The 14,963-nt window shown below is 45.8% G+C and overlaps 1 pseudogene; it reads right to left on the minus strand.

The window, feature by feature from the left end:
- Positions 1-2,864: 2,864 nt before the first annotated feature.
- LOC127778176 (small nucleolar RNA R71) lies at positions 2,865-2,940 on the minus strand (annotated as a pseudogene).
- Positions 2,941-14,963: the final 12,023 nt, after the last annotated feature.

Raw genomic sequence — 14,963 nt, forward strand, 5'->3', positions numbered from 1 at the left:
AACTGCGATTCGAGTGATAGAAACGTTGACGACCCGACTATAACCAAATAAGATGTTGCTGTTTTGGGCCTTAGCGATCAATACACCTCTCCATGGGTGTTGATCTTGCCGGTGCATATCAACTCTATTCCTGCAGGCAAATCAAAGAAACTAGTAAGAACAAGATAAAAGCAATTTGATATTGCATTGCAAATGTGAATGAAACAAACGATAAGTTGGGGTTTTGAAGACAAGAAAACAGACGGTCTAGTCAACATGCGCGCTACAAGCAAATAGCAATGGTTAAACTTTAACCTTAACAAAAGCCGAGAAACCCTAAATGGGTGCCTAACTATTTAAGGAAGTGGGAGGATGACCAAGGAGTCCCTAGGGTTATGCTCCACCAATTTGGGGTGCACCCCACATGGTCCCCACTTGGGCCAGGGTCCCAAACAAAATTACAAGCCTAAAGGCCCATGAAATGTGACACAACACCTTGTTTCTTCAATTGAGTATGACTAAGATGGAATTTGGTGATGAGGTTGGATCCGTTGGAAAGAGGGTTCCAAAAAGTTTCCATCAAGTACTTATGTACCCAAAATGGAGCTTGTATGCACGTTTGGCGGCCGTTTAAAGTCAGCACTTTAACAGGTGGCCAAATTGGATTATAGCACTTGGGCAACTTCATCTTGATGTGAGCAACGGTTGTATCAATGGTAGCCATGGTCACATCAACATGTCAGGCCAAACCGACCTAATGTGGGACCAAACAGCCGTGCACCACCTTAGGGGCCCACAAGTCAGTCCCTCGTGAATGGCAATGGAGAGAGGTGGGGCTAGGGGTTCGGCTGAACCCGAACCGCCATTGCCACCTCTCATCTCCACCCTCCTCGTATCACTCCGTTAGCCACTCGCAATGACGGATGTGCGTGATAACGGCCTCCAACTGCCATACAACCAACCTTTCACTAATTAAAAAACAATTTGTCCACACGGGCCAAAAGTGGTTTTCGCCTGCGAACCTTTGGCCCGTTTGCCCATAAGGGTCTACGAAAATCCAATTTTTCCATGCAGGTAGCGCACCCGCACGTGAAAATTGGCTTTTCGCTTGCGGGTGCTTATGTCGTCTGCACACGAGAACAAAAATCCAAAAATAAAAATAAAAATCGCTCCCGCCAGCCGCTGCCACTCGCCGCCGCCTGATCTAGGCGGGATCGACCCCGCTCGATCCTGGCAGGCTCGTCCGTCCGACGCCGCGTGCTCCTCCCACCACCACCAAGCTCCTGCCACCACTGCAGCCGTGCTCCTCCCACCACCGCCATCGGATCCACCCATATCCCGGCGGGGGACGGCTGTCGCCGCAAGATCTGCTCGGTGGACGGCCATGGCCACCTACCTGCCACTATGCGCCCCTCGCCACCCCACACCAGATTCGCTGCCGCCCGCTTGCCACGCGCGGGCATTGCCACCGTTGTACTCCTCCCGCCACCACCACCGGATTCGCCTTGCCGCTGTGGTGCTCCTCCCGCCGCCACCGACTGTAGTTGAATTAATAAAATTATGTTCTTATTTATTTACGCTCATGGTGTATATATATCTCTTTATTGAGTATATGTTCTATGAGTAGTGTACACTTTGTATATCCACTTCATCTTACACTAGTCAATCGGTCCAATGACCTTTATAGGTTGCTGCAGATCCAACTTGTTCATCCGTAGGGTGAGAGTCCTGGGGGAGTTAGTGATATTATTTACTCGCATAAGCTAGGCTTCACAAATACCGTTGGATGCGGGTGTGCCCCACGAAAAGTGAGGTAAGGAGTAGGTGGTGACAGCCCTGTCCATCCTTCGTATTCCTCCACGTTCGGGTATGATGTAAGACTGTGTAAATACCATAACCACACTGGTAGACCAGCAAAGAGGGGTCTCTCGGTGGTATCTGGATCCATGGAAATATGTCCTATGTTGTAAGCTTGTATATGTTAAGTGTATACTAGACATGATTAGTAGAAAAGTACATATGAATCGTAATTTCCAAATACTAAGTCCCTACTAGACATCTCAGTGTATGTCCACTATCTTATAATTTGTTATCCTAACCACTGTTTAGACTAGGTGAATTAATTATAGATTGATTAAGGAGATATAAAAGAAAATATTTCTTTATGCCGTCGCCTTCCTTGCGGAAATATAAATACGATCCTCGGTGATTGTATGAAATACCAACAAGCATTTCTGGCGCCGTTGCCGGGGAAGACATTGATTTTAAAATATATTTTTTATGTCCATAATCATACTATGATTAATGAAACCTTAGTCCAAACAGGTTTACCATGATATGTTTTCTCTTTTATGTGAAAACAGGTAGTGCATGACTGGTTTCAACCCGCCGACAAACCTCGTTGACAATCCATAGAAATTGGTGAAACAAGTTTGACCGTGCATCGTTCCTCCACAGATCAAGCTCTCGACACCTGAACTAGTCATCTTTGCACCAGATCGGTCGCAACCAATGGCTCAGAATACCCTTCGCGAATACTCGGCTCCCTCTGCTTCCAATATGCCCATTGGGCCATCGATCAACCCTAGGGATGCCAATTTCGAGATCAAGACGGGCTGATCACTATGGTGCAGGTTAATCCGTTCTGTGGGAAGGCCAATCAGGAAACTAATGCACACCTCCAACAGTTCCTTGAGCTCTGTGACACCATCGACATCAAGGGAGTAACCCAGGATGCTAGCAGGATCCACATGTTCCCGTTCTCTCTACTCGGGAGAGTGAAGCAGTGGTTTTACTCCAAGAGAGGTGCTCGATTGCGTTTTTCACGAAATTCTTCCCGGTAGGCAACACCAATGCCCTTCGTGGGAGAATCTAAAGTTTCGAGCAGGCCAGTAATGAGTTGATACCAGAGGCATGGGAGAGGCTCTAGGAGTATATCATGGCTTGTCCTCACCATGGCATGGACAACTGGCTCATCATCCAGAACTTCTATAACTGGTTGACGCCGTCGACCCATGATCATATTGATGTAGCTGTTGGAGGAGCCTTCTTCTCACTGATCGACAATGGTGCATTAGAATTGATTGAGAAGATTGTCTCAAACCAAGGATGGAGTGAACAACAACTCCAATCCTGTCAGTGAAGCATGCATACTCTTAAGAAGACAGATATGCTCCCTGCTAAGATGGACCTCCGCCTAAAGTGCTTGGAAAAACGCGCACAAGACAAGGCGGAGATGTAAGGAACAGTCCGGGCCTTGGACGTCCCACTGACGTGTGAGACCTGTGGCAACACTGGCAATCGGGGAATGAGTGCCCCAATACCTGTGAAGACGTTTTCTTCATGAACAACAATGGGTTCCGTTCAGTCAAAAAAAAAAACAACAATGGGTACCGTCCACAAGGAGGCCTGTGGTGGAATCAACCACACCCACACTATCAAGGAGGGATCAGCGTTAACTTCAATCCCAATCAACTCTCCTTGAAAGATCTTGTCTATGGCTAGGCCAAAGTGAATGAGCTGATGTCCAAGAAACTGGCAGCCAACGACAAAATCCTGGAGAGCATCCATGCTAAGAACCAACTGAGCTTCAACAAGATGTTGGAGACTCAATCAGCTTAGCCGGCCACTGCCATCCCTTCTGCTGAGATAGGGAAGATTCTAGGACAATTTGAACCGTCCCTAGAGAATGTCAACTCAGTGACCACACGAGGAGGCAGGTCCACTTGTGACCTGCCATATTGTCACGCCCTAAAAATCGCCTAAATTAAAATGCATTGCTTAAATCATTTTTAGAAATTATTTTAAAAGCCTACAAGTTAAACTCTAATAATCTAGGAAAATTTTCAACATAAAAATGAGCTAGATAAAATTTTATTAAATACTATACTTGCTCCTCTATTTTCTAGATTTTTCTGGGAATTATTTGAGCAAGGGAAGTATTTTTAATAAATGAAACATCATTTCACAAATTATTTTTAATTAAAAAGTTCCAAAACTCCTCCCTAAAGCCGTTGGGCCATTTTGGCCCAACATCCCTCCCACATCCCGCGGCCGAGTCGGCCCATCCGGCCCAACCCGCCACCACCGCCCCTCCCTCACGTGGAGGCCGACAGGTGGGGCCCACCTGTCGGTTGAGTCTCCTACCTCCGGCCGGCTGCAAGCCGAGCCCGAGCCGGCCGAGCCGCCGCCTTCCGCCTCCGATTCCGCCCCGATCTCTCCACCCCGAGTCCGGATTTTTGAGGGGTTTTTATCCCCACATCTTCCTCTATCTTTCCCCTCAAGAATCGGAGCAAGAGGTTGAGTATTTTGCCCGAATCGCAACTCGTTTTCGAGTTTATCTCCAAAACCGAGTTTTGTTTTTCCCGGATCGATTTCTTGCGGGAGGAGTCCGATCTCTTCAATCCAAGGCTATAAATAGGACCCCCTAGTCCTCCTCTTTCGTTTGCCCCCTTTCCCATCCTCTCCCGTGACCCGTAGAGCCGCCGCCACGTGAGACCACCCGCCGCCGCCGCCGGCTGGAATCCGGTTGCGCCGCCGCGCCGCCTCCGCCGTCGCCGTCGCTTGCCGTCGCCGCCGCTGGTTTCGCCAAGAGGTGGGGAAGCTCGGCCGCCTCCTCCCCTTCGCCGCCGGCCACCGTAGCCTCGTCGCCGCCGGTCAACCCGAGCCGCCGCCGCCGCCTTCTCGTCGCCGGCCATCGTCGGTGGTCGTTCGGTGCGTTGGTAAGTACCGTCGCGTTCGTCTCGTCGTTCTCTACGTGTAGATGCCCTCCAAAGTTCCGGCCGACCACCCTAGCTCCGGCGAGGTCGTCAATTCGGGCCGGCCACCATTCATGACGTCATCGTGACATCATCATCTTTTCTTTTTCCCGTTTTTCTAATAGATTAAATCTTCGGAAAATCATAACTAAATAACCGTAGATCCGTTTTAGGTGGTTCAAGTTGCTAATTTTTTCTCAAATTGAGATCTACATGTTAAAAGTATCCACATGTACTGTTTATGCTTGTTTTTGTACTGTTTTGTTGATTTTTGTTTAATTGCTTTAGTTTCCGATGTTCCGGAGGAGAGTATTTCCGTTGAGGAGGGTTCCGAAGCGTTTGCGGAAGCCCAAGGCAAGTCACACAGATCCCAAACAACCCTTTGAGCATGTTGAACCCGTTTAAAGCTATTATTTTATTTCAACTTATGCATTATTTTCGAATGTCATCGGGTGGTGAACCTTTCCCAGTTAATTAATGGCTGAAGATGACTTTATTTTCCTATGGGCTATAATTTGATTAGCATGAACCTTATATATTGGATTGGTTCAGCTAAATGCCGTATGTATGTTTGCTTAGCAATGCTTAGAATCATTAGTTAACTAAAGGGGTTAAATACAAATTAAATTATATTATTATTATTAATTATGGTTACATTAAATGGTAGCTCACGATGGTTAATCGTGTGAGGTTAATTAATTGATAATTAAAACCTGGTTAAGGTGGGTTGTGAGCATATGGTTTTGATGGTTGTGCTCATGACAATTAAGGACCGGTTCGCGAGCTACTGTTGTGAAACATTTACCGTGCCAACCACAAGCCAGCGTGGGCAACGGCTTTATCTTTTGTATAGCATGATTCATTATAGTGCGCCAGACTGTGAAGCGGCGAGAAGTCCGTGGGGGTCGCTGGGGAGTCCATTGCCTCTAGTTTTGAGGGGGAGATTATGATCTAGGAACGGTGCACTGTGGTGAGTTGTGTTGTGCGAGGGGTATTGTCACAGTTCTTTTCCGAGGTACCGTGGTGGTGCTGAGGCGCGTGGTAACATGTTGTGGGATTGTGTCTTGTGGGTACAGTGGTACACCTCTGATTAGAGTTTAATCTATTCGAATAGCCGTACCCGCAGTTATGGGTGAGTTGAGCAATGTTTTTCGTGATTAGTCTCATATTATACATTAATGGTAATTGTGATAATTAATTTAACTCCTGGTTTGGAATGCATATTCCTGGTTTGGAGGTTTGGTTTGTACAACCGGGGTTGGTTGTTCATATGAGGTTGGGCCTATGCAACACGGGTGTGTTGTATGGTGTTATTTAATATTGATGAATTATTTAACTGTTTTACTATTCTCTTAAATATTTATTAAATGATGTTTCTGCAAATGAGCTATATTATGCCATCCTTTGTTATCCTGTGCACTTGCATATTTGCTGTGTGACTTGTTGAGTATGTCATATGCTCATTCTTGCAATATTCAATCATCAGAGGAGGAGTATCTCAGCGAAGGTGATGATCTGGAGGATTAGGCTTGTTCCTGGTTAAGATGTCTGTGGAGTGGAGTCGCCATAGCTGTTCCGTAGTTTGTTTTAGTTTTATTTTCCGCTGCGTAGAATGTTATTCTTTGAGAGGAACTATCCACCTCTGTAATAATTTATTATTTGCGAATATTAAATAGCTATTTATTTGTACTCTATTATCAATTTGTTACTGTGTGCCTCGGCTGATTCATGGACGAGGGTTTAACACACATGTAAGCGTTTGGAATTTTGGATAGAAATTCCGGGCGTGACAAGTTGGTATCAGAGCCACCTTGACCTTAGGACAAGCCAAATGGTAAACCTTAAGTAGCCTTCAAAATATTTTGGAAAATAGAAATGCTCTTCTCTATTCTCTTACAAATTAATTAAGTTGGCAGCACATGCAAGGTTATGCACAAAATTTATTTAATTCAATTTCTTTTCTTTTAAAAGCAAAAAGTTGTTCTTCTCAAAATGTTTCTTTTTCTCTTTACCAAATCTTATTGATTAGTCGGCACTGTACATCTATTATGGTATCGATTTAATCATGTTGGCACTAGTACTACTCATCCCTTTTAATGGTGACATTGTACCGTGCTTATAGTAGGTCTTAAGTATTCTGGTTTTATTTTATTCACTTGTCCAAACTGATTTGTCTCTGTTCAAAAGTTAAATTCAAAAAAAAATATATAAAATAGATTTGTATGTGTCTTTTCTTTTATTTTCTTCCTTTTTGGTCCAATCAATTAAGTCTAGTTGGTGCAGCTAACTTAAAAATATGCATTAATTCCTCCCTTCTATGTTTCTTTAGATGCCGCCCCATTCACCGAAAAATTTGATCAAGGTGCTAGGATTCGTCAGGGAGCTGAGGTTGATGGCTTTTGAAGTAGGCTATGAAGTTGCTCCCGAGTATCGCCAAATTTCCCATGACCCCAACGAGGAGAAGTGTCGTGTTCGTGTGACGCTGGCTAGTGATCGTGAAGACCTTCCGTCCATAAAGTTCGAAGCTGGAGGAAGAAAGTACAGCCATGCTTGTCAAGAAGCAGCTTTGGTGGCCATTGGAGAGTTGCGTCAACGTTTTGAAGAGGAGTTGGATTCATCAGCTTGTCAGTATCATCCTCACAAGCCTCATGGTCAAGACTATGGAACTTACACCTGTCCTGACGGTGAAGAGAGAGCCACTCTGATGCATGCTGTGCATATGCTTAGTGCTATGGATGCAGTAAGTGTGGAGCGAGACAAAGCAGCTCATGATAGGGAAAACCGGAATCGAGGCAAGATTTGCAAGTTGGAGAGCAAGGTGTACCGTCTACAGAAGGAATTAGCTGAGCTTAAAGGAGAAACGACACCGCCAACACCCAAGCTTCGCCTCACTGCAAGGAAGAGAACCTGTCCACCACCCCGTCTCCAGTTAGCTTTGAAGATTCGCGTGATGGGAGATGCTGTGCCGGATCGTGTCGAACCTGTCATCCACATCTTAAGTGATGAGGAAGAAGAGGAAGACCAAGAAGAAAGAGAGCCAGCTACTCCAGAGGAAGAAGATCCATCGCTTCGTTCCGACGCAAGGCGGGAATAGTCGCTTAGGTAGATCGTTGCCGTAGTTCGCTGTGTTAGATTGCTTGCTTAAGTTTGCTTGTGAGTGTGTGGGTTCTAGTATGTTGCTTACATCATTGGTGGGATGTAACAGCATGAATCTAGTTCTTTTGCTTGTCTGAGAGTAAGATAGTTGGTGAGATAGTGTTAATGCAATTTAAATGTAATCATACACAGTTAAGAGCAATATAGAATTTAAATTAATTAAATAACTCCGTTCTAAGGGTGTCTCTCTGTCGTTCTTTCCTGTTGTCTGTGCTTATCTTCAGATGGTGAACACGCGCACTAGAAGTGGAAGTGGAGCTGGTAACAATGGAGGAGATTCCACGCTAGCTCAGATTCTGGCCCAACAAACACAATTGATCAATCTGTTAGTGCAGCAGGCACAGAATCAGTAGGCAAACAACCAGAATCAACCCCCACCTCCCCAAAACAAGTTGGCAGGTTTCTTACGTGTGAGACCTCCTACCTTCTCAAGCACCACCAACCCAGTAGAAGCAGGAGATTGGCTGCATGCAGTAGAGAAGAAGTTGGACTTGATCTAGTGTACTGAACAGGAAAAAGTTCTTTCGCTTCGCATCAGTTGCACGGTCCTGCTGCTGAATGGTGGGATCACTTTCGCCAAGGCAGGGCTGAGGGAGAGCCTATTACTTGGCAGGAGTTCACGGCTGCTTTCAGGAAGACGCACATACCGACGGGTGTTGTGGCCCTGAAGAAGAGAGAATTTAGAGCACTTAATCAGGGATCCCGTTCCGTCACAGAGTACCTCCACGATTTCAATCGTTTAGCTCGCTATGCTCCAGAAGATGTTCGCTCAGATGAAGAACGTCAGGAGAAGTTTTTGGAGGGACTAAATGATGAGTTGTCTTATGCTTTGATATCTACGGATTACCGGGATTTCCAGCAGTTGGTGGACAAGGCGATTCGCCAGGAAGACAAGTATAACCGGATGGAGCAGAAAAAGCGCAGGGCTGCCCAATTCAAGGCTCAACAGGGCAGTAACCAGAGGCCGCGGCTCGTTATGGGACCTCAAGCTGCATCGTACCCTCAGGGAGGATCTTCGTCAGTTGTTCGCCCTCAACGCCAGTTCTACAACAACAACACTGGTAATCGCAGCAATGACAACTGCAACGTGGTCGCCCGTCCTGCAGCAACTCCAGCTCAGAACCAGCCTGTCAGGAAGGAACAGGGAAGCAAGCCAGGGGTGTGCTTCAATTGTGGTGATCCAGGGCATTATGCTGATAAGTGTCCAAAACCACGACGTGTGAAGAATGCTCCAGCCCCGAACAACTCCAATGCTCCAGCACCGAAGGCTCGTGTTAATCATGTTGCAGCGGCAGAAGCCCAGAATGCACCAGATGTGGTTTTGGGTACGTTTCCTGTTAACTCTATACCCGCATCCGTGCTTTTTGATTCCGGTGCTACACATTTCTTTTTGTCTAAAAGTTTTGCGAGCAATCATGGGATGGAAGTTATTAGTCTTGGGAGGCCTTTACTAGTTAATACCCCAGGCAATCAAGTATCTTCGACACAGTATTGTCCTTCCGCTACTATAGAAATAGAAGAAGTTCCTTTCCCATCCTCGCTTATCTTGCTAGAATCCAAAGATCTAGATGTTATCTTAGGGATGGATTGGTTATCTCGTCACAGAGGAGTTAGAGATTGTGCCAATCGTAAGGTGACTTTAACCAGTAGCAATGGGGAAACCGTTTCTTCCTTTGTGTCCTCTCCTAAATCTCATGGTGTGACCTTAAACCAAGTTGCTTTACAAGAGATCCCAATAGTACAAGACTACCCAGATGTGTTTCCTGAGGATTTGCCAGGCATGCCACCTAAGAGAGACATAGAGTTCCGGATAGACTTGGTACCTAGAACCAACCCTATCCATAAGAGACCATACAGAATGGCAGCTAATGAGTTAGCAGAGGTGAAGAGACAGGTAGATGATTTGCTTCAGAAAGGATATATCCGACCCAGGACTTCGCCATGGGGAGCACCAGTCATCTTTGTGGAGAAGAAAGATCATACTCAGAGAATGTGCATGGATTATCGAGCGTTGAATGAGGTCACTGTCAAGAATAAGTATCCTCTACCCAGGATTGACGACTTGTTTGATCAACTGGAAGGTGCTACAGTTTTCTCCAAGATAGATCTCCGTTCTGGATATCATCAACTTCGAATCCGTGAGGAAGATATACCAAAGACCGCCTTTACAACTCGGTATGGTTTGTTCGAATGTACCGTTATGTCATTTGGACTCACTAATGCCCCGGCCTTTTTCATGAATCTGATGAACAAGGTGTTCATGGAATATTTGGATAAGTTTGTCATGGTGTTTATTGATGACATTCTTATTTACTCCAAGACAAAGGAAGAACACGAAGAGCATCTTCGTCTAGCTTTAGAGAAACTACGTGAGCATCAGCTCTATGCCAAGTTCAGTAAATGTGAATTTTGGTTGTCCGAAGTGAAGTTTCTTGGTCATGTCATATCATCCGGAGGAGTGGCAGTAGATCCAAGCAATGTGGAGTCAGTGTTAAATTGGAAGCAACCCAAGACGGTTTCAGAAATTCGCAGTTTCCTTGGACTAGCGGGGTACTACCGCAGGTTTATTGAGAACTTCTCAAAGATCGCCAGACCAATGACTCGTCTGCTTCAGAAGGAAGTGAAGTACAAGTGGACAGAAGATTGTGAGCAAAGTTTCCAAGAACTGAAGAAAAGGCTAGTGACTGCGCCTGTATTAATTCTGCCTGATTCAAGGAAAGGTTTTCAAGTGTATTGTGATGCATCCTAACTCGGTTTGGGTTGTGTTTTGATGCAAGATGGGAAGGTGGTTGCCTATGCATCTAGGCAGTTACGTCCTCATGAGAATAATTACCCCACGCATGACCTAGAGTTGGCAGCTGTAGTGCATGCATTGAAGATTTGGCGTCATTATCTTTTTGGTAACCGTACAGAGATGTATATGGATCATAAAAGTTTGAAGTACATATTCACTCAACCTGATTTGAACATGCGACAGCGAAGATGGTTAGAGTTGATCAAGGATTATGATATGGAAATCCATTATCACCCGGGTAAAGCAAATGTTGTAGCCGATGCCCTCAGCAGGAAAAGCTACTGTAATATGTCAGAAGGTCGACATCTACCTTGGGAATTATGCCAAGAATTCGAAAAGTTAAACTTGGGTATAGTCAGCAAAGGTTTTGTAGCCGCTTTGGAAGCTCAACCCACTCTGTTTGATCAAGTTAGAGAAGCTCAAGTGAATGATCCTGATATCCAAGAAATCAAAAAGAACATGAGAAGAGGAAAAGCCATCGGATATGTAGAAGATGAGCAAGGAACTGTGTGGTTAGGAGAAAGAATTTGCGTACCAGATAATAAGGAGCTGAAGGATACTATCATGAAAGAAGCTCATGAAACTTTGTATTCCATTCACCCTGGAAGCACTAAGATGTACCAAGACCTAAAGCAACAATTCTGGTGGGCCAGTATGCGACGTGAGATAGCAGAATATGTGGCTCTATGTGATGTATGTCAGCGAGTCAAGGCAGAACATCAGAAACCAGCCGGGCTGTTGCAACCGTTGAAGATTCCAGAGTGGAAATGGGAAGAAATAGGAATGGATTTTATAACCGGTCTACCCAGAACGTCGGCAGGACATGATTCTTTTTGGGTAGTGGTTGACAGATTGACTAAAGTCGCTCATTTCATACCTGTCAAAACAACCTACACGGGGAACAAGCTTGCAGAGCTATACATGGCCAGAGTGGTATGTTTGCATGTTCCCAAGAAGATAGTGTCAGATAGAGGTAGTCAGTTTACCTCGAAGTTTTGGCAGAAACTACAGGTAGAGATGGGTACCCGTTTGAATTTCAGTACCGCTTATCACCCTCAAACTGATGGTCGGACCGAAAGAGTAAATCAAATTTTAGAAGACATGTTGAGAGCCTGTGTTCTAGATTTTGGTGGAAGTTGGGATAAGAATTTGCCGTACGCGGAATTTTCATATAACAACAGTTATCAAGCTAGTCTTCAAATGGCTCCGTATGAAGCATTGTATGGCCGAAAGTGTCGCACGCCGCTCCTTTGGGATCAAACCGGTGAGCGTCAAGTTTTTGGGACAGTCATTTTGCGAGAGGTAGAAGAAAAAGTGAAGATTATCCAAGAAAGATTGCGCGTTGCTCAGTCACGTCAGAAGAGCTATGCCGACAATCGTCACAGAGATTTGGCTTTCGAAGAAGGGGAATATGTATACCTTCGGGTTATGCCGTTACGAGGTGTTCATCGTTTCCAGACCAAAGGGAAATTGGCACCGCGTTTTGTGGGACCTTTTAAGATCGTGAGTCGAAGAGGTGAAGTAGCTTATCAGCTAGAGTTGCCTCCGTCAATGGCGGGAATACATGACGTGTTCCATGTGTCGCAGTTGAAGAAGTGTTTGCGTGTACTTACGGAGGAACAGTCTGGGCCTAGGACGTCCCACTGACGTGTGAGACCTGTGGCAACACTGGCAATCGGGGAATGAGTGCCCCAATACCTGTGAAGACGTTTTCTTCATGAACAACAATGGGTTCCGTTCAGTCAAAAAAAAAAAACGACAATGGGTACCGTCTACAAGGAGGCCTGTGGTGGAATCAACCACACCCACACTATCAAGGAGGGATCAGCGTTAACTTCAATCCCAATCAACTCTCCTTGAAAGATCTTGTCTATGGCTAGGCCAAAGTGAATGAGCTGATGTCCAAGAAACTGGCAGCCAACGACAAAATCCTGGAGAGCATCCATGCTAAGAACCAACTGAGCTTCAACAAGATGTTGGAGACTCAATCAGCTTAGCCGGCCACTGCCATCCCTTCTGCTGAGATAGGGAAGATTCTAGGACAATTTGAACCGTCCCTAGAGAATGTCAACTCAGTGACCACACGAGGAGGCAGGTCCACTTGTGACCTGCCATATTGTCACGCCCTAAAAATCGCCTAAATTAAAATGCATTGCTTAAATCATTTTTAGAAATTATTTTAAAAGCCTACAAGTTAAACTCTAATAATCTAGGAAAATTTTCAACATAAAAATGAGCTAGATAAAATTTTATTAAATACTATACTTGCTCCTCTATTTTCTAGATTTTTCTGGGAATTATTTGAGCAAGGGAAGTATTTTTAATAAATGAAACATCATTTCACAAATTATTTTTAATTAAAAAGTTGCAAAACTCCTCCCTGAAGCCGTTGGGCCATTTTGGCCCAACATCCCTCCCACATCCTGCGGCCGAGCCGGCCCATCTGGCCCAACCCGCCACCACCGCCCCTCCCTCACGTGGAGGCCGACAGGTGGGGCCCACCTGTCGGTGGTGTCTCCTACCTCCGGCCGGCTGCAAGCCGAGCCCGAGCCGGCCGAGCCGCCGCCTTCTTCCTCCGATTCCGCCCCGATCTCTCCACCCCGAGTCCGGATTTTTGAGGGGTTTTTATCCCCACATCTTCCTCTATCTTTCCCCTCAAGAATCGGAGCAAGAGGTTGAGTATTTTGCCCGAATCGAACTCGTTTTCGAGTTTATCTCCAAAACCGAGTTTTGTTTTTCCCGGATCGATTTCTTGCGGGAGGAGTCCGATCTCTTCAATCCAAGGCTATAAATAGGACCCCCTAGTCCTCCTCTTTTGTTTGCCCCCTCTCCCATCCTCTCCCGTGACCCGTAGAGCCGCCACTACGTGAGACCACCCGCAGCCGGCCGGACTCCGGTTGCGCTGCCGCGCCGCCTCCGCCGTCGCCGTCGCCGTCGCTTGCCGTCGCCGCCGCTGGTTTCGCCAAGAGGTGGGGAAGCTCGGCCGCCTCCTCCCCTTCGCCGCCGGCCGCCGTAGCCTCGTCGCCGCCGGTCAACCCGAGCCGCCACCGCCGCCTTCTCGACGCCGGCTATCGTCGGTGGTCGTTCGGTGTGTTGGTAAGTACCGTCGCGTTCGTCTCGTCGTTCTCTACGTGTAGATGCCCTCCAAAGTTCCGGCCGACCGCCCTAGCTCCGGCAAGGTCGTCAATTCGGGCCGGCCACCATTGATGACGTCATCGTGACATCATCATCTTTTCTTTTTCCCGTTTTTCTAATAGATTAAATCTTTGGAAAATCATAACTAAATTACCGTAGATCCGTTTTAGGTGGTTCAAGTTGCTCAATTTTTCTAAAATTGAGATATACATGTTAAAAATTTCCACATGTACTGTTTATGCTTGTTTTTGTACTGTTTTGTTGATTTTTGTTTAATTGCTTTAGTTTCCGACGTTCCGGAGGAGAGTACTTCCATTGAGGAGGGTTCCGAAGCATTTGCGGAAGCCCAAGGCAAGTCACACAGATCCCAAACAACCCTTTGAGCATGTTGAACCCGTTTAAAGCTATTATTTTATTTCAACTTATGCATTATTTTCGAATGTCATCGGGTGGTGAACCTTTCCCAGTTAATTAATGGCCGAAGATAATTTTATTTTCCTATGGGCTATAATTTGATTAGCATGAACCTTATATATTGGATTGGTTCAGCTAAATGCCGTATGTATGTTTGCTTAGCCATGCTTAGAATCATTAGTTAACTAAAGGGGTTAAATACAAATTATATTATATTATTATTATTAATTATGGTTACATTAAATGGTAGCTCACGATGGTTAATCGTGTGAGGTTAATTAATTGATAATTAAAACCTGGTTAAGGTGGGTTGTGAGCATATGGTTTTGATGGTTGTGCTCATGACAATTAAGGACCGGTTCGCGAGCTACTGTTGTGAAACATTTACCGTGCCAACCACAAGCCAGCGTGGGCAACAGCTTTATCTTTTGTATAGCATGATTCATTATAGTGCGCCAGACTGTAAAGCGGCGAGAAGTCCGTGGGGGTCGCTGGGGAGTCCATTGCCTCTGGTTTTGAGGGGGAGATTATGATCTATGAACGGTGCACTGTGGTGAGTTGTGTTGTGCGAGGGGTATTGTCACAGTTCTTTTCCGAGGTACCGTGGTGGTGCTGAGGCACGTGGTAACATGTTGTGGGATTGTGTCTTGTGGGTACAGTGATACACCTCTGATCAGAGTTTAATCTATTCGAATAGCCGTACCCGCGGTTATGGGTGAGTTGAGCAA

This window comes from Oryza glaberrima, chromosome 6 (genome assembly GCF_000147395.1).
Source record: "Oryza glaberrima chromosome 6, OglaRS2, whole genome shotgun sequence".
Lineage (NCBI taxonomy): Eukaryota > Viridiplantae > Streptophyta > Magnoliopsida > Poales > Poaceae > Oryza > Oryza glaberrima.